At 39.7% G+C, this 21,163-nt stretch overlaps 1 protein-coding gene and 1 long non-coding RNA gene across 4 annotated transcripts in view; one reads left to right on the top strand and one right to left on the bottom strand.

Annotated features, from left to right (window-relative positions):
* LOC108881900 (class I histocompatibility antigen, F10 alpha chain) overlaps positions 1-21,163 on the bottom strand; it is a 272,592-nt gene that overhangs the window by 123,151 nt on the left and 128,278 nt on the right. The window contains exon 1 of one of the 3 annotated variants that reach the window (XM_051068643.1): positions 18,942-18,952. The exons of the other annotated variants lie outside the window; for them this stretch is intronic. The gene's annotated coding sequence lies outside the window, so the exon portion shown is untranslated. Of the gene's footprint in view, positions 1-18,941; positions 18,953-21,163 lie in introns of those variants that run through there. 3 annotated transcript variants of the gene reach the window in all.
* Positions 8,177-14,019, top strand: LOC108881917 (uncharacterized). Its single transcript, XR_001960701.2, has 3 exons — positions 8,177-8,297; positions 9,384-9,484; positions 13,698-14,019. It is a non-coding gene; the product is annotated as an uncharacterized LOC108881917 (long non-coding RNA).

Here is a 21,163-nt window from a genome sequence, read left to right as displayed (position 1 = left end):
TAAAATATCTGATTAGTACAATCGGTTTACTTTGTCAATTATCTTAACAAGTGTTTTGTTGTCTAACCAACACGTGAGACTCTGGACATGAACTGTGCAGTACATAAAACTACCTCCTACTTCTGAGAAAGTTTGCACTGAATGTAATCGAGGCAGCAATTATGTTTCCTTATGTTTCTTTTCTCAATACAATTTACTAGTGTATTTTGTAATGTAATTTCCAGGAGACAGGGTTACTCAAGTTAAACACTTGTACTAGATGCAACAGACTGTAGCTGCTGCAGCTCCAAAAGTTTCCAACTGTACAGAAGAAAATGAGAAAACTTCCAGGCTGTCTCAAACTACAACCTCATTAAGATTTTACCACAAGAATTTATGGTCTCAAAAGCTATAATTTCATATTTGCTAATGTGTGTCGGGTGGCGATTTAGAAAACGATTGTTCCATTAAGAAGTTATCAAAGTTTAAACTGGTTTATGATTGGGGGCATTTGCCTTGACTGACATTTCTCTCAACAGTCAGCTGTGGTGGTTATCAAATCTCATCCCACCTGAGCTCCTGGACCAGGCTCCATCTTGTTCCCCATATTTGAGTTTTCAGGCTCCAAACTATGAACAAGATTCAGTGAGGGGTAGAGACCACACCGAGCTTCAAGTGCTGTCAGAGACCTCAGGGAGAAATCACTCAGTCTGTTGCAGATACACAGTGTGGTACAGCACGGGGGAAAACCCTCTGTTGCACAAGAAGTAATTAATTTTACATTACTGGCAGTACAAGCCACACTTAGTTTCCAGTGAACACAGCAGACTGGTTGTTAACATGAGCAAGGAGAACCAGAACAGAGAAGAAAAAAATTCCCAGTTCAGGGCCTGAACTTTAAGAGTTAATACATTACAGTGGATGAGTAAGACATGTCCAATGTGGAGGCAGCACTGTTTGTCCTTGTTAGAAGCTTGGACACATTGTTCTTCACAGTGTGTTAGAGATGGAGTGATTACACTGAAGTTACATGGATATAATATTTACCTTTAACCTGCCACACTGTTTGTCCATCATGTGTTGAAATAACACTTCAGAGGTTTTACTGTAAATCAAGAATCTTTCAAATGATTCATCACTTCTGGCCTCTGTGAGATGAGACTGTTAAATCTTTGGAGAAGGTTCAGGTTCAGGCGCCTTCATGTCCTCGTAATGGCAAAGATTTGCAAAGTGTTGCCCTCAGAGGGTCTAATTCCTGAAGTGGGAGGCATTAACTCACACTTTCTCTGCAGAAAAGACATCACATTGTTTGACTAATGCACTGAAACACCACATTAATGAGCATTTACATCAGAAAGCACTGAACAAATTAGGGTGTGGATAAAATGAAGAACTCATGGATTACCACCACTTAAGTCTCTGACAAGTTGATGTCACTGATAGAGTCAGTGATGTTCTTGCACTAAACTCTGGAGTTTAAGGGGTTTAAGATGCTGGCCAAAACAATGCAGCATCTTTGGTTCCAGGTCGACTCTTTACTGTCACTATCAAATAAATAAAAAAATGTATGAAAAGAAATGAGAATAAAAAGGGAATATTTGGCATCCCTGCACCACTGAACCACACTAAAGAGTGTCAATATGAAGGAGACTGACAGACATCTGCATCAGCGTGTCGATCCAACATGAGGCTCCAGCAGAAGCAGATCCTCAGGAGAGATTATAGCTCTGCTCAGCACATCCCGGGAGTCTCTCACTACAGGCTCTGATTTAGAAAACTACTTTCCTGTGAGGCGGAAACATGGCTTTCCAGTGTAGGGGGACATCAGCAAATTAACAAGACAAAGAAACCCGAGGCTAAACATGTTAAAAAGAATTAATAATTTAAAGGGCAAAGCCTCCCTCGAAAACGCTCTCTTATCATCAATCTGTGATGTTCAGTTTAACCCATAAGCTATTCTGCAATAAAATGCCGCTGCCTCATTGGGCAATCTCCTCTAAACAACCTACACTGAAAGACATAAACACGCCACTAATTTTTATTTGTACACATTTAAACTAACATTACTTGGTGGGTATGTTAAATTAAATTCTTTCCAAAAAATAAAATATGCAAGTTTGACTTAAATGATTTATGTGGTCATACAAAACTTTCAGCTGCATCCCAGATAGATAGATAGATAGATAGATAGATAGATAGATAGATAGATAGATAGATAGATAGATAGGTAGATAGATAGATGACTTTGAGAGAGAGTTTGGAGTTGGAGAGAGAGGAGCAAACAGCTAGTTGAAATAGATGGAAAGAGTGAAAAAAGTGAGTGAACATAATGGAACAATCCCAGTCTGTGTCCAGTCTGCCCTGCTCTGGTTGGTTAGCGTTGTCTGTTTCGGGGCTGTTAAGGTGCAGCCTGATAGCTGTGGGGACACATGAGTCTCTGTGGCAATTATCTGTCAGTCTACTGCAGGATGAGCTGCTCAGACTCTGGAGCCGCTGCAGAACTGTTGCAGCAGAAAGGTACAGAGCTGCAAAAAAATCAGCTCAGTCTGCTTGAAGCGACAAGATTCATTTAGTATGCGCGGCGCCAGCAACGATGCATCTCCAAAATGTCTTCTTTAGAAGGATTTAGATAAAGTAGTTTGTAATAGTCTACACTGGGAGTCATGTACTTCTGACAGTTTTGGCTCACAGCTTGGCCTATTAAGTGTTTTCTGTGGGGTGAGACAATGGCACCAGATAATTATCATAAAAAGTGATTAGCATACATATCATCAGGATCCTGCATGATGATAACTTCTCCAAAAAGCCAGCTTTTCCTGGAACTGAGAGGAACTGAGTGTATTCTGCTCATTTTGGTTTTTTGCACCATAATAAAGATGTAATGTCATATGGATAAAATGGACAGAAAATTTGCACTGTAATTGCTGTAATTTGCTCTGCCATACATTTGTGCAATTATCAGTCTGCTGGTTTTTATACTGACTACTGACGTAAATGATTGTTGTCTCTCTGTTCTAAGACCGTTATGTTGTTTTAAATGTTTTTAATTCATGTTTCCTCCTACTCCTTTAATGGGTGATGACAGAAGGCAGATGACAGGGACCACGAGGAGAGAGAGAGGTGGACATCTGGGCTGCGTGGGCACCACTGTACAGTGTACTCTGAATATTATTTGAACTATTTCTTGCCCAGGATCGGGAGAACTGGCTGAAACTCTAAAACATAACCCCTCATAAAACTGTAACTTTAAACCTTGTTAAACAAAAGAAATATGTGAATCATAAGCTTTTGAGCTGCTGGAGAGGTGCAGATTTTGTTACCTTGACAGAGTCAGGGTACCTACTTTCTCCTATTTCCAGACTTAATGCTAAGCTAAGTAGCTGCTGGCCCCACTACAGACATGAAGGTGGTATCTATCTTCTCATCTTACTCTTGACAAGAAAGCAATTAAACATATTTCCCAAAATGTTGAACTGTTCCTTTACTGTCACAAACCCTTGGTGCTCTCAGAAATGGCCTGGCTGCATCTCCAAAAAGTTTTGTTTTTAAGAAATTCAGAAAACTGACTTACTGTTGCTGTGGAAGTGCACATGCATGCTGTGAATCTTGTCATTACACTTGCATAATGTGTTGTTGTCTAGGTGAGGACTTAAAATAAACTCCTCTGTGTCTCAGCCTCCTGAGCACTGTTGCTAACTTTAAATGCCGCTCTGCCATATGTTCTATTATTTTCAAAATAAATATATTCTCCCCCATTAATACTCATCTATTTTTGACTGTCTGAGCTTGACAGAATGGTCCTAATAATATTTCCTTCAGGTGAGTGATGGTATCAGGTGTCTTTTATACAACAGCATCAACATCAAAAGACAGAACTGGAAGTTTTTGCTGGACAAAGATGATCAGTAGAGATAAGCAGTCTGTTTATATTGGACAGGAGCACAGTAACCTCCTTATATTTGAAGGATTTTGCTGACACTCATGACACCAGAGACAGCTGCAGAGAATGCAGCAGTCAGGCAGCCCACAATACAGACAGTGTGAGTCATTCACAGTGCCACAGTTTGATAAAGAGACACAGTCTCTCAAAACACAGACAGATGATAACATCTCCATAAAGACTGTCTTATTTCGTGCTGACATATTGGAAAGAAATTGGTTTTAGAGATACATAACAATAAATGCCACTCAAATCTGTTTTGTGTGTTTTGTGTTATAGGAGAGTATACCTGAAACATCCCCCGTGCCTCGAGGGATCATGTATGACAGATAAAAGCAAAGTAAACAGAGGCAGGCAGAGAGACAAAGAAGGTGAAGCTATTTTTAAATAAACAAACCAGACAGGAGTGTGATCAGGTCCTTTCCGGTTAGTGGACGCTCATTCTGCTGTCCCTTATCCTCCAGCGTCCCATTAAGTCAGGAGAGAAACGTGGAGGAGAGAAGAGCCGACGGTGCCAACGAACAAACAAGCGAGATGGCACTTGGAGACCACTCAGGCATCAGGAAAATAGGGACCTTTCAACAATACGTGGTTGTTTTCCACAAATTTAGTCTGTTTTCAACAATTCATGTGGGAAGTTTAAGTACAGAAGAGGTACTCCCTAATGGTCCAATTGCATCTGGCAAACAAAGGCGGTTCTGTTCCCTGAGTGCCTTTGTGTGGTTGTGGCTGGGTAAGGCATCAATTACTGTCAAAACCATTTCAATGGTAGGTGAGCAGTAGCTTCTGATGGATACAACCATTATGATAATATTGTACAGTTAGAATATCTTTTATGTGGCAATAGCTAAAGGATATTCTGGGGAGATGATGTCAAACAGAGAGGAGAAAGAAAGAAAGAGAGAAGAGGGGGAGACAAGAAAGTGAGATGATAGGTTAATTGAATAGATTCAGATTTCCATTTTCTCTGAGAAAGTTGGAGAGGACAGATCGCCACAGGAGAGAAAGGAGCGGGAGAGACGAGAGGGAGAGGGAGACGGTGAAATTGAGAAAATGAGACGGAAGAGACAGAGGGACTGAGATAAAAACAGGGGAGGAAGAGAGAGGGAAAGAGATAACCTCAGAGACAGAAATGTGCAAGGAGAGAAACACAGTGGCAATAAAGTCCACGAGAGTGTGAGACACAGAAGCTCCTCTCAAACACACACTTCACTCTGTAAAATAAAATTATGACAGTAGTGGATTCATTTTAAACCCATGTCGAAACAGTTCCTGAAGAGTGATCAGGCTTATGGTCTTGGGTTATTTATAATTCTTATTTCATTTAGTTTTTTGTATTTATGTGTGTTTTTGTGAATCTACAATAATGTAATATAATAGAATATGATGTGATAATTTAAATGACAAGCTCTATGAAATGTAGCATACAAGCGAGTCTCTAAATTTCAGCTTGATAAAAAGATATATTGACATATTGAGCAGTTAAATAGTCATATTTTCAGTTAACACAATTATTCTGTGACCACCATCTGTTTTTCTTTTACCTAACAAAAATTGGTCCATCTTATATTTTACATGTTGTCTGAGCTAATCTGCCTATAACATGAATAGTGAGAGCTTTGATAGTATGGCACTTGAGTTGTTTTGTTGTTGCCACATTAATCAGATTTACCTAACTATAGGTCAGCTCCACTTTTTCTCTGCAGTGATCATTTTTGACAGGCCCCTATACATCCCCAGGAGTGCCTGGCCCAGTGTTCGAATTATACTGTGGCTTTCAGAGGGGGGTCTCTGTGACGATGAAAGAGAATACTGAACTGACTGTGCTGGAAGGATTTGCGCTCCAGTAACCTGTCGTTAAGAATCGCCGAGCTGACACCAAATCCACATACAATGATTATGCATAGGCACACGAAATAAGACAACACACATACAGCAGCCCCATGATCTGTGATACATAAAATCAACCTGCACACGTCCAGATCAATCACCCTCCCCTGAAATTCAAACACTGGCCGGCCCCCCAGTTTGACAACCACAGTTCTTTGCTGTAAATATTCCATTCTTAAACATGTAAATACTAAAATATGATACTTTAGCAGAGTCTACAGCCTAAGTAGTGTTTGTTTGTGCTGCTGTGTACACAGCTTATAGACATAATTTCATGCTTGCAATCTACAAACACTGCAGAACACATTTTTTATATTGTATTGTCTACTCTGGCTGCAGATACTGTGTATTTCTGTTTTACCTCAAGTAAACTTAAATTGAATTGAATGGAACTGAACTAAATTAAACTGAGCTGAATTGAATTGAAACTGAAGTGAACTGAATTGCAGTGGCTTGAGTTGAGCGAATGTGAGAGACACCAGTTTAGACAGAAACTGAGACAAATAAGCAAGAGAACAAGAAAATGTGATAGAAAGTCAGAGGAACTGCGTGTGCACACACACACACACACTCTCAACACACATACACTCCCTACTGTGCAGTGCTAATAGCTATGCCCCAGGTCACTCCAGCTTTGTCTCTCTGCATGGTGGTTAAACCGAGGTGGGGGGATGGAGGGGGCTTTAAAGCTTTATGATAGCTGCAGGTGACGGAGAATGGCAGTGTATTAACAGACGTCACAGAGCAGCTATGCAACCAGCTGCTGCTGAATATGGTTGCATGTGTCAGATAAAGTGGCTCTGTAATTGGATGAGACAGTTTAATGGCTTCGTTGCAGCCATTTTCTGGTCAGCCGGTGAGACGGGTTAACTTGAGTTCGCAGGAAGTTCGGAGATTAAAACACCGGCGAGCTGAAATGATGTGACCTGTTGTGACATGGCAGGTGAACAGGCTTGATGCACAAATTCAATTTCAGACCCATAAAGTACAAAGATTGTGCTGTTATTGTTTTTGTTGCCTATTCAAAGTCTCTCTCTATCTCCTCCTAGCTCAGCTCACTGCGATGAAAGATTTCTGGCTCTCACAGATGAAGTGGCACATACACACACACCTGCACAGATCAGACTCATGCCTCAAATCCTTGTCTTTTTGATGCATGTGTGAGTATTCACACAGTTTATTTGGCATGCTTTCACAAACACACAAACTGTCTTACATATCTGCACACAGCTGGAACTGTACTGTACTCTTTCATACATACAGAAACCTTTCCTTCCACAATCATACACCTACAATCTCCTCCTCACAAACACACACTGACACACATACAGACACACACAGCCATCACTCACTCAGCAGATCTCCGCAGCGGGTGGCTAGCAATCTTCTTCAGGCTTCAGACCACAGGTGGTAAACCAAACAATCAGCGGTTCCCACCGTGATATCAGAGCAAACTGTCCTCACGCCGCTCATTTGAGCTGTCTTGTGACAGTGCAGGAAGGAGAGTTTTTGGTTTTTTTTTCCTTTAGCGAAACTTGAAAATTCAATAATAATGAGAACAGCACCAGTGGTCAGTTTCATCTGGAATTTGGGAACAGAGTAAGGCACTCTCTTCTTTTCTTTGGTTAGGTTAGGGTTAGCCTACTGCCCTAGCCTTATTCAGATTCTGGATAGTTTAATAATCTTTTTCTGTTATTGTATTTTATTGTATCTGTCTGTCTGGGACACAGTTATGAAGAGTGTTTTGTAAGGCTAAATGAGGTCAAACTTGTGCATTTTATTTTTTTTTGTATAAATTTAAATCAACATTGGCAAATCGAGACATGTTGGCAGATTCATGTGCACCAATAAAAAAATATTAGTGGGTTCACAGAGGAGGTCAGTGACTGAAAAAGGAGATGATACAGGCTAAAACTTTTTTTGTAGACCCTGAAAAATGTTATTTCAATAATAAGCACTTTGCTGTTATTGTGAGTCTAGTTTATTATTAAAGTTTATCACTCAGGCTATTTCAGGTTGTGAAAACTTGGTTGGACAGAACAAGATGTTGGGCTTTTGCAGATTGTTATTTTAACTGATTTCTGATACTTTTGTTTATAGACTAAATTAACTGAATAAAATGAAAAAACAATGAGAGAGGGGAGGCTACAAAAAACTAATCAGACTGCAGGCTACAATTGTGTTAACCTTGATAATAATAATTACTATTGCGAGTACAATTTGTTGATAAAGTTATTATTATTATTATTTATTATTTTAACTTAACTGGCTCACCTTAAGACGGACTCAAAGCTCCACCCCACCTCATTCAAATCAAATGACTCACCTGCTCACCTGGAGGAAATGGTCCAGTCCAGTCCAGTCCGGCGGGAATATCGGCCATTTTGGTAGCTACCATGGAAACGTAATAAAAATCTGTTGCTACTCAGGTTTTCACGTCCTAAGAAGCTGGATAACGTCTGTTTCTCGTTGGAAACGTCCGTTTCAGGTAGGCTAACTCCTGTTTCACGGAGACTACTTCTGCGTAAATGTGTTGTGTAATTGTTTTTTGGGCTAAAGGAGGAGGTTTTAATGTAATGCTAGCATGTTGTTTGAGTTCAGCAACGGAGCTTTTATTCTGTAGGTGATGAACCACGGACACTGTAGGCTACTTCTTGATAAATAAATAAAAAATTGAAGTGGTACACCTGTGTTTTCAGTATTTTTTGTTTACCACCTTAACCCAAAACTGAGTTATAGACCTCTTTTGTGGCAGACATTTTTTTAACATGTTGTATCAGAAAAGCACAGTTGACTGTTATTATTATTATTATTATCATGAAGGTAGTTTTCTTACAGGCATGGCTTACTGTGGAGTCTTTAACTAATGGTGTTACTTAGACTTGTGCGTTTCTTGGTTTGACAAGTTAAAATATCAGCTGTGAATAAGGTCTACTGGTCTTGTGTATATTTGCAGTGTTCACATCATGTGGGAGTCGCCATAATTACCAGCGTCTGACTTGTAAATACCACGCGTGTCAACATGTCAAAATTAAGACAAGGGAGACTGTATTTTTCTGAAAGCTCTGATCTATTCAGCCCGGGGCTAAATATACAAAGTGCCTGGAAAAGCAGACAGATATGGATTCTATTTGTTGTTCGTGGTGTTTAAATGCTAATTCAATGGATATGATGCCAGGTACAGTTTTTAAACCCTGACATGACCAACTCTATAATGTCCAACTGTCTGTCATTGTTATTCAGCTTTTTAGCATGTAATTTCAAATTAAATTTCAAATTTCACTTGATGTGAGGGGTTGTTGGTCAAGAACATAGAAGTTTTTTCCTGGCAGTAAACCCATGATGAGTGACAGCAGTAAAATTGAATATTTCAAGTTTGTTATCAAGTAGTTTCCCCAGCAAATGTCGCCATGTCCTTTGCAAGATTCAGAAAGATAAAGATTCAAGTATGTTGTCATGTAGATTCTTTTGAATCACTAATGATTGAGTTAGTTGACTTATAATTTCTGAATCTGATTGTAGGAGTAGCATGGAGTAAATATTGTAATGGTTTTGTGTTTTATGTGTTTGAAAGTGGGAACTGTTCTGGTGGAGAGCACAGATTTACCTGGATCAACACCTGAGGAGGATGAGCACATGCAGAACCTGATGGACTTTTCTTTCTCTCTTCTAAAGGTAGGTTTGACTGAAATTGTCATTTGGGGAAAAACAGTTCCTCTTGGCATATACATAAAACTGTGTTCAGCCGTGTGATCTGGCAAAAAAAAAAAAGAAAAGGTGAAAGTAGCTCAACTTTTGCCCAGTTGCATTTGAGCAAGGGCTCATTAGTGATGCTGTAGTTTTGAACATTTGTTTTATGTTGATCGTCAAGATGGAGGATAAAATGACTGAGTTGTAAACACTTTCTTTATAGAACATATATATGTAAACTCATTGATCTGTTACTCAAATACACAAACGTGATATTGGGATAAGGCCTCTCTTTTCGGTTAAGCAACCTGGATGAAACGTGTAGCTGAATGAAAGGCTCGTGTCTGTCCTCAGGGGGTTGTCGAATGGCATTTTGGGCAAATGTCAGTACAAGCTGCAGAAGATAAGGGAGGCTGGTGCAAGTGGGTAGTCCAAGAGGAAAAATTACAGCACTAAAAGTCTTCTGGAGTGCAGTGAATGCTCCAGATTGATTATGCTCCACATAACAGTTTTGAGAATCCAAGGGGAATTTCCCCTTTATCTCCTTTCTGCATCTAAAACAAAAGCTGATGTCTGTTTTAGCTAACGGCTCTGTATTCTCACTGGTGGATTGTGAAGCCTCTGGAGTGCTGAAAGCCTCTAAACACAATACCAGTTAATTGGCTGTGTGCTCTAATACTGTTGCAAAGGCTATTTTTACCTCTCAGTGGTTTTGTATGGGACTGTGTGGGTGAGAATGTGGATGTGTTTCCAAGTATACATGAAAGTGTACTGACAATCAACAGCAAACACTGTCTCTTCATCTTTCTTCCCCTCAGTTTTTTTTGTCTGTGTCTGTGTGTTTGTGCACACTGTCAATACCAGACAAATTAATGTTTCGCTGTTACTCCCACGTCAGTGCCAAAGCTGATAACAAATCATTATATGATAATGAAATCTGATCACATTAATTACTCAGCTTGCTTTCCTTCATTACAGTCTGTGGGTTGAGACACCAAACTTGACTCCAAATTGAGGCACACTGTGGAAAAAAATCCCAAACTGCAAAAAGCTAATAGAGAAATATGCTGAAGTATTAAGTGAAAAATCAGGTGATTTTTAAATGTTTTCATCTTCAGGATTATAATATAATTCACTGTAGACTTTCAAAAATATGTATTTTAACCATTCCTTTTTACAGTGTGCAGCTTCCTGTTCATTTTCAAGTTAGCATTGTGTGTGAGTCTAGTTACATGTTGATTCTTGGTTTCAGTTACACCTCCAGTTAACTGTTTTTACCAAGAGTTAGATGAGTTAGAGTGTGTGCTCAGTTCAGTGGTATAGGTTTTCATAGGCTCACTTAGACTGTAACCTGAGATTTGCTAAAGTCTTTGTTGAACTGGGTTGAACAGATTGTTTTGGTTGGAGCATGTTATTTTTCTGTAGGTCAGCAGGTGAATCTGAGTGGACGTGTGAACTGTGAAGTGCAGGAATATGCTTGTTAATTGGTAGCGCATAATGCTGCTTCCAGTGCTGGTGTTCTGTTACTGTTTAGGTCTCTTGTCTTGGATCAGTTGCAAACATTTGGACCTCTTATGCAGCTTAACTCCATGACAGGTTTAGCCAACTTTAACCAATGGCTGAAACGCCATCAGAGGTGCACTACAAAAACATAGCTTTGTATCTATATCTTGTACTGTATGTGTGCATACAGCATGTGGCCTCCTGATGTTAATACCCTGCTTCCTGCTCCTGTATTGAGTGTTTTGTTTTGATTGCAGGTTTGTTAGCATTTGCTGAATTAGAGGACTTTGATTGTGATAGTTACAACAGTAGGCACGTAGTTATGATTACAGAATGGCCTTGGTTAACAGTCGGGGCTGACTCCGTTTGAAATGAAAAATGAACAAAGCTTTGGTCCACCCATCCATCCACCTTGTCCCCCTCTGTGTGTAATAACGTCTCCTGATCTCCTCCTTTGCTCTCATCATTATCACCTGAATGTTAACGTGTCCTTGTGGGGAATTTGATGCCTCACACAACTGCTAGATGTTATTTTATAATAAAACATAGCTAAATACATAACACACAGATGGTCAGTGGAGAAGTTTCTGTGGACATTTTAACACTTTTTTTTTTTATTGAGAATCTGAAGCACCATTGGAATCCATTGTACCCACCATGAATGCAAGCTGACTGTAGCTGCCTCCCTCTGTGCAAGAGCAAGCTAGAAGATTTTAGAGCCTCTTTTCAAATCTACAGGGAGTGAGTGTTTGACTCAAAAGAGAGAGTGTTTCTTTAAGATTTTGTTTTTACAGATTTTTTCAACACAAAAACAGATTGAAATACCTGAGTAGAGAGTCATTGGTGCTTTAACTCGTTAAAAAAGCCCATGCACTCAGGCTCACTGTCAGCTCGTTGTTCCTGTTAAGCATGGTTTCTTTCTCCATTTAACTCGGGTCGCTGCTTTGCACATCGCTGCTTCTCCAGGGACACCTTAACTGCAACCAAGAGCACAGTCTCCCATGTATTTAGTGCAAGCTTTCAACAGGAAGAAGTGGTGATTATCAAATCAAAGTATACCAATACTATATCCGTATCCCTGCAGAGAATGCCTTTGCCAAGTTCTCGACTTGCCAATAACAGCACAACAGTAAAACTCTTTACAGTCTCAGACTGCTGATTTCATTTGTATTCCACAATCAAAAAACACACATCTGTTCAATTTACCTACAGTGCTGGCTCTCCATCAAAAATTATAGCTGCTATTTGGACACAATATGTTAAAGTTTCTCATTTGTTTGTGGCCAAGTCATCAGTTGCTGCAGTTGGCAAATAAACCTCATTTATCTGCCCTCTGTTTTGTAGCATCACATATGGTGGAGAACACAAGAATGCAAATTGCCCTAACTGTACTGAAACTTTTGCTGCTAGTCTCTGGACATATACTTGCAGATACAGTAATTGAACTGATGTCTTACTACTCCTAATTGCAGCAAATTCATATCTGAAAATAAGCTCCTCTTATCCTTTGATCCTTATTTTTTATTGCCTGATCAAAGACCGTGATGTTGTTGCTCAGGATTTGTGTCAGTCCAAGGCTGTATATTGACAGGCTATTTTTGTTTGGCTGAACAAATGGAAATGTTGAAATATAATTCATTCAAGTTCACTGACTCCAGCTCATGATCCTGTGGTACCAAATTAAGGGGTATTAAAATATGTTTTTGTTTATGACTCAGTTGGAGATGACAGTCAGTGACACTGATGTGTCACCTTCTATTTCTCTTCCCCCGCGCTCCAGACGAAGGAGGCCCAATAAAGAAGAGACATTTTTATCTGACACCTGTTTGTGATGCACAGCAGCTGGCGATGAAGTGAAATCAATACCTCGGTTTTCTTGCAGTCTGTGCAGTGTCGCCATTCACTAGTATTTATTAACTCTCAACTTAACAATGCAGAACAGATTATGGAGTGTATTGCTGCACTGCTTGCTTCAGGGAATATTAATTATAGATACTAGTTTATATACCACTGTACATAGTTCTGTGCCTGCAGTCTGCTATTGTTCTTGAGTTCTGCAGTGTGAGAAATGTATTTATATAGATATGAAAAGGCTGGAAAGAGGAGAGAAGCAATAGGTGTTGTAGGTAACTATAAGGACAGCTGAAATCAAACATGCACAACAAGTATAAGAAATGGTATAAAATGATATTTAATACAGAAACTGAGACATGGGTAGTCTATAATTAAACAGACAAGACTTGGAGTTTCTGAATTGCCTCCCAGTTGGATTTTATTAGAAATTTGAACATTTATGACAAAAGCAGGAGGAAGGCTCTGCTTTTAAGGGAAACTTTAGCTTTTAATGTCACTATTCTCTAGTGCAGACAATTTGATTAATGATTAATCATCATTTAACCAAGACAAATGAGTGACATTTTTAGTCTGTTTCTCAAATGTGAGGATTTGCTGCTGTTCTGTTTTATATCACTGTGAACTGAATATCTGTGGACTGTCATCTTTGGTTCTGGGAACTTCTGATGGGCATTAATTGTTGAGTCTTTTTTGAACATTTAACAGATCAGTTGACAAATGAATTGATAATTAGAGAGAGTTAACATGAAACTTTTGGCTAAAGATAAAAATGTTTTATTACAACAAATGTCTCTCTCTCTCTCTCTCTCTCTCTCTCTCTCTCTCTCTTTTTTTTTTAAAGAAACACCAGCATCAGCAACACAACTGCTGGTGTAGGTTGCAGTCAGGTGTCTCCATCGTGGTCTCATTTGTTGATGGTAATTATACCACGTGTTTGTAATTACTATGACAATGATGCATTGATGTTTAAAATGCACCTTTAACATTTTATTCACTAGGGAAAGTTATTCAAGGTGCACATGTTTTGTATCAGCCACGGCCCGTTTCACATTCATAGAGAGCTACTTTGCATTCATTCACACCTGGCCAATGCAAACCAGTCCTGAACAGCTGGCTGCTGGGACAGTGAGCTGGTTGAGATGCACCTCTGTGGTGGCTGCTGAGGGAGGAGGGATGACCTTGATATGTCTCCTTGCATTACTCTTCCCCTGCATTACCAGCAAAGCGTGGAATAACTCCACGACAGAATCAGCAGACACCTGTTTACAAGTCCCAGCACCGGCAGAGATAAATGAAATCAATACCCCGGCTCCCGTACAGTTTCTCTGTCGCACCACCATCCACAAGTTTATATTATCACAGATCTTTACGGTGCAGAACTGATTATGAAGCACAGTGCAGATCTGCTTACTTGGAAGATTGGTAATTATGGGTAGCAGAGTGCGGTGTTGGTGGAGTGCAGATACTGTAAGCCCTTAACCATCTTTTGAAATTGTTACGGTAAACAGAGAGGAAGAACCATGCTTCATAATCAATGCTGTTCATAAAAGCTGGTAATAGCAGGGAGGGGCTTCACAGAAACATCTTCAGATCATCTTTATCTTTGTTCTGATGAGCCTTAAGTATAATCCACAACTCAAAAGAACAGAGCCACAAGATTAATACATTTTACTGCACTTCTCTATTGCTTTCCATGCTTCTTGAGCACTTTACATAAAGTAAGATGACGTTTAATGGCTCATCTGGTAGAATAAAATGTTGAATCAGTGCAGGTTTCCATTAGCTACATCTATACAATGAAGATGTGACAAGATCAGATAATTAATGGAGCAGAAATAACCTTGATATGTCATGATATTTTATTGCTATTTCCCTAAGATGCCATTTGTGAATGTATCAGTCTCTCTGACTCATGTGTTTTTATCATCTACTTCATTGATGCAGTATAGAGAGAGGTGACATGCAACAAGGGCTCCTGTCTAGGCTTAAACAAGGAAAGTAGTGTTTGCACACAGCCAATGCACTTTTTAATTTGCTATTTTTCAGCTTTCTAGTGGAGTGGAGGCATGTAATGGTGAGTGGTTGCTTTGTCTACGGTAGAAGAAGCAGGGAACAGGCACAGGTAGCACAACATAAAGGTCTATTTGAAATATCTGTTTCCGTCAGTCTTTATTGAACCTTATCTTTTATGGTGTGCCAGTTTTTCTACCTCACCACAGTATGCATTTTTGCATCATTTAAAGTTTCACCTCAGGTGTTTGTTATGCAAACAATGCACAGAACTTAATGATGAGGATTTTAAACTGAGTAACAGCCTCTTCCTCAGAGCTGTAGCCTCATCATATTTATCTTGTTAATTTATCATCTTTCATTTTTACATGCTTACAATCCCAAAGTGTATTATTAACTTCTTCTTAAGTTCTTAAGATGTGTATGAAAAAAAAGCCTCCTCATTGTTAAGCCTGTTAAATACAATCTGCTGGTTGTAGATTGGAAATGATCAGATTTATTCATTTTTATTAGTGGCTATTTCTCCTAAATAGTGTCTTCTGACAGATTAAATCGTTAAAGTAACACCATTTCACCTTAAAATAACCGTTTCAGAATCATTTTGATGGTTCACTGACTTGTAAACTGCTTGAATCAGACCCAACAAGTTCAAGAGTAACGCTGAACTGTATATCAGATACAGAATTTGGTGTTTTTGTTACAGCTGGGGATCATGAAGAATATACACCTCTCAGTCATGTTTCAGTTCAGTGAGTGGGACTATGCAGTCAGAGCTATGGTCAAGTGATTGATAGACTTTGTTTTCTGTACATGAAAACCTGCTCAGACTCTGAGCCCATCAGAGGTTGTGGCTGTGGCTCAGCAAAGTTTTTGTTTCTTTAAGACTCCTGTACAACAACACCCCTCAGTGATGTCACGGTCTATTGGACAGTACGAAAAATGTCCTCATAACAACTTTGATAAGAAAAGCACAACTATGAATCATGATAGGGAGCATCTGTTCTCCACTGTGCCAAAGCAAAGCACTGGCTGGGAGACGAAGACACAAGAAGCAGCCTAATGAGACAGCAAACGGCAGCTGAACCCCATCAGTACTCTCTTTTCTTCTTTGCTGTATATTTCTCCCAGGTTTTGTCAGTAGGCAGCTGAGTGTTCAGAGATAAAAGACTGCACACCACTGAAACCCCGCCTAAGGAGCCTCTTTGTATCATAAGCTGGCTGTAACTTCCAAAGGGGAAAATGTAGAGTGCACCTTAACTGAACTCTTACTGTCCTCTGCGTTTCTGTTAAGTTTTCAGTAGAGAGGCGTTCTTTGCACTGTATGTGCGGTCAGTCTCACCGTGCTATGGAAATATGTAAATTGTCAAGATGGTGCTGCACCAGTGCTACTGAGACAGGTTCCTGTGCAGGTATAGATAAAGCATATGTAAATCTGAATGTTTCTCTTGAGAGCTGACACCATTGTCAACTTGTTTTGATGATAGGAAACAGTTGTCTTGCAGTGGTGATTTTTGAAATGGTCCCTCTGACGTGCTGTGTTCATAAAACATATGAGTATAGCTGACTTGGCCACACTTGGATGGTAATTTGCTGTGGATAAAAAGCTCCAAATCATTCAGCATAACTAGATACACTGACAGGTGGCATCGTCTCAACAGATTGTGAAGGAATACGTACTGCTCCTCTGTACATATAAACTGCTGTCAAACTACCAGCTACATTCAGAAAAACATATCACTCATAAATACTGTATGCTCTCATGTTAAATTAAGCACCCTTAGCTTTTCCTCCCTCCTCCATCATGAATCTCCCCCAACCAGTTTTTTTCTCTTAATCCCTCTCAGGACAGCATTAGGAGGAAGTCTGCTGATTTGGTCTTTTTTTTACCTCTGGACCCTGGAAATTTGATCGAGTGCAGAATGAAGATATCAGGGACTTTTTCCGGCTAACATGGTAGCAAACGTTGAACTGATTTTACGCTTACCTTGAAACCTAGACAAGATCCTGCCCATATCTACATCTGATGTTTCACACTATTTCTGACATTTCATTTAAATTTAAAGACCCATATTTTCTTTAGGTGAGATGAAATTTAAAGATCCCTGCAGGGAAATGGTGCTACAGTTGCAGCAAAAGACAAATAATTTCACAGGGAGAAGAGGAAAATATAAAATAGGTTATTAAAAAAATGATTACTTCAAGCCCCTCCAGAAAATAATTTTACTGTCCTGTTTACTGATCGAAATGACCAGCGTGCACTGATGAAATGTTGGAACTAGTAATTTAGTCTTTTAAAGCTTTACATAAGGCACTGGATATGGGAATGAGATCACAGGGAAAATATGCATGATTCTAGGCTTTCTTGAAATTGTAATTGACATCTGTTGTTAAAATGACGAACATCCTCTGACATTCATTCTTATGTAACTATTTCTAAAGAGGAAATCAGATTTAATCATAATGTTCAGTGGTTGAAGGAAAAACATATTTGTCAAAGTCGGCGAGGCAGCCTGGTTTGCACCTGTTCTCATATCGCACTGATATTCTTGATTTTAATTTTATTTAAGAATGACCCACCTAGCCCTCCCGAGTTGGATCAAATGGATTTGGTGTGTCAGAAATGTTGGTGCTTGCAGTTTGAGCATTTCTGATATTGGATTTTCCGCAAGGCTGCTGTCAAAATATATATTATAATGTATGTATATGTAATATACGTGAGCTTGAGTCAGTATTATTGCTGCAGTATTTTACATGTGGTGTCTGTGGTCTTGATGGAGACTGCTCTATGAAAATGACACAGATCATGTTGTCTGCATCTTCCCACCATCTGCAGGTGTGTCTTTTGTTCCTCTTGAATTTGGTTCAAAGTAAAATTTCACAAAGCCTGTCTCAATGTCTATGTTTATCAATGTCTTTGTTGATGTAGCCATCTTGTTAGAGTAAAACTCTACTGAAATTGTCGATGGACAAAAGTTCATGTTGTAAGTGGCCAGTGGAACTGTAATGTGAGCACAGGAGTTGTAGGTATTGGTCTGCAGAGGAGGTGATTAAAATGCGTAGTGTGAGTTAATGCAGTATACAAGATCATCTAATCATCTAAAATCATCGAGTGTCTGTTGTCCAACTCATTTTAGTTTCTTTACTTTAGTGTCCACGCACTCATTTCAAAAGAAAGATCCACATGAAAAATGTTTGTGGACAATTTTCAGCTTTATTTATGTTACCTCAGATACGTATTCTGCATACATATACTTATGAAAAAGAGGATTAGAGTGTTTCTTACTCATGAGGCTGTTTGTAAAATGTAGCTCTGAGGAACATTTGTTTTTGTGTGCAAATAATTATAATGCTTTTAGTAATTTTTCACCTTTTCTCATGAGCACTTTTATCCCTCAAATATAGCAAAATGATGCTGGAACCAAATGAACATAATCAGAACAAATTATATTCGCTTTTGTAAGCATTTGGATTACATCACTGGACACATTTATGAATACCATTACAGGATATATCAGTAGTGCTCATACTGTCTCATCTTGCCTTTCAATCCATCTCCCTTATCTCTCTTTCCCTCTCTCCCTTTCTGTCTTATTTACTCCCTCAGTCCCCTCTCCAATTCCACCTAAATTCTCTGGCTGCCCCCGTCACTCCTTTCTCTGTCAAAGTTAATTGTTTTCTGTGTTTTTTCGGTTTTCCCTTCATGTCGTTGGTTTGATTGAATCGAGAGGACTTCTCATTGTCACTGCCGTGGGGCTAAACAGGGTACAGGGTGCCAGGGATAAGGATGGCAAGCCAGAGGGTGACTCAGTCTTCCTCATTCCTTCACACACACAATGGAGATAACCCTGATACAAATAGTTTGACACATCCACACTCGCCTTCACAGACCCACACACAATATATAGTGTATCAGGAAATGAAAGTGGACTCGCTGTTTCATTACTCTTTGACCCAGGAACCTGTTATGATGAACGTACGCAACATGATACACAGCTCTACAAAACAATATACCACACATATGCTCGTGCACACACCTCCACCCCAGAAACCCCCACTTTAATCTGTTCTCCAAATGTTGTTTCCTTCCCTGCGGTGCTGAGCCGGTTTTTCTATTTATGGAGGGGTGTTGAGCTGATGTGAGATGATCGGAAAGTGCCTCACTCCCATTGTGATTCTCCTTGAGGTGTGTGTGTGTGTGTGTGTGTGTGTGTGTTTACAAGTGCATGTACAAATGTGTATGTGTGTCTGTGTAGATGTCTGCATGCATACGAGTTAGCTCGCAGAAATGTCTGCGTGTGTGCGGATGTGCATATGTGCTTCCTTTAAGGCCTGTCAAGGTGTTTGTGCATCCCTGCGTGTGTGTCAGTGTATGTGTGCACTTGCATTGTGGATGATGGGGATATGAACAGGAGCCAGCTCATAGAGAGCAGATGTGCCTTCAATAATGACTAAATGGAGATGCAGGGAGGCACCACCAGCCAGACTAATCAACGCCTTGAAGTACACAACTTTCCTGGCAAAGGGGTGTGTGCGTGTGCGCGTGTGTTTGTGACACAGTCGGTGGGAGTTTGTGACTGAATGCCCACATCTACTTATTAATATGAGCACAGAAACACAGACACTCTAAGGGCGTTACATTCAAGATCATTGCACTGCTGGACAGACACACACAAAATGGAGGCTTTCCAACTAAAATGAAGTGGCTGCATTTAGCTTTGATTGCTGCTTTGTGGATTTTCTGCACAGCCTCATTCACTGCCACTCCCTGATACACTGACATCAGCAACTATTCAACACATTTGTGTTGTGTGTTTTTGACTTTGCTAATTGTTTGGAGGAACTTTTGAGTCCTGTCTGTTCCCAAGCTCCTTCATATTGTGGATTGTTATTAAGCAAAGATACATTGGACCATCATGGTTACCTAGTGGTTTACTGTGTGGTTGTAGATACTTCACCTCTCATCCCAGAGGCATCTTCAGAGTTTTGAAGTTCAGAACTGACAAAGTCTCTTGAATGAGAGATGAAACATCCTCAAGTATCTACAACCAAATCTGGTTTCCCTCGATGTAGCCATGACCTGGATGACTGCTGACTCCTGAATTGAGGTATCTGTGCCACACCTTTTTGGTAGTACACTGTTCACCGTCTTTACTACTGTATTAAATTTTGATGGTATGAATTCACTGAGTGCCCTGCATTTAAACACTGAATTTGTGAATCTTTGATTTTTCTAAATTTGTAACATTCATTTTTAGTAGACAAAGAGGTTGAGTCCCCTAGAGATAGTTCTTGTACCATGGGCTGGAAACACTTTGAGAGCCTCAGTCAGGTTCAGCTTTTATACTCATGCAGCTATCTGACAATGAAACAGAAGGTAATAAGAACAACAACACCTGCTTTATGAGCTGTATTGATCACAGACATTTGGGTTTAAGTAGGCAGAAATTGGGTTCTATAATGTAAAGCTGAAATACTTTGTCCATGCTGAAAGTGATTTAATGTTTGCTTAAAGTGAACCTTTATTTAAAAATGGTGTAACTTAAGATGCAGAGAGAAGGCAAACAGACATTGCTTAGTAGATTTTCCTGATAAACAATTAACTTTAGATATCGGTGACTGCTTTTTTGCTGTACAAAGTAAAAACATCAGACAGAGTTTTGTCTTGATACAGACAGTATAGTATTTGTGGAACATCCACAGTCAGTTCTTAATAATCACTCCATCCCTTCACACTTTCTTGGTTTGTTACCTCCTCTTTTGATTGTGCATGGTAGATTTGGTCCTGAGAACACACTTCCCGCTGTTTTGTTTGGGGTATGTTAGTGGCCACACACACCCACTGAAATAAATAAAGGAAGGTGTCTGTTGAATTAGAGGAAATCCACATATAAACACACATTTTTAAAATCTGCACAGCTAGTCCATACCCTCCAGTGTCTAAATTTAAGTTATCAGTGCTTGCCAGCAAGAAAGGAACACAGAGCCATGCAGGTTTCTATAAACCAGCAACAGTCTTGTGAAGTAAACCAAACTCACAAGGAAAACACTAATTAATGGTAAACAAAGTTCCAGGGATCAAAACTAATGAAGATATTCACAAGTCGCCGAGTGCCAGGAACCAGGCAGGGGAGGGGAATATGCTGTAGAAGTAGAAGGTAGAGAGGGGAAGAAAGAGGGGGAGGAAAAATGACTCAATGGAAAAGAAACGAAATGCACAGGGTGGGGGAGAGTTAGAAATATACATCAGAGGAAAACTAGAAAACGGGAACGGAAGTGGGAGTAAGAGTGCATGTAGGG

This window comes from Lates calcarifer, linkage group LG3, assembly GCF_001640805.2.
Source record: "Lates calcarifer isolate ASB-BC8 linkage group LG3, TLL_Latcal_v3, whole genome shotgun sequence".
Classification (NCBI taxonomy): Eukaryota; Metazoa; Chordata; class Actinopteri; family Centropomidae; genus Lates; species Lates calcarifer.
This window is presented reverse-complemented; position numbering and strand designations above follow the sequence as displayed.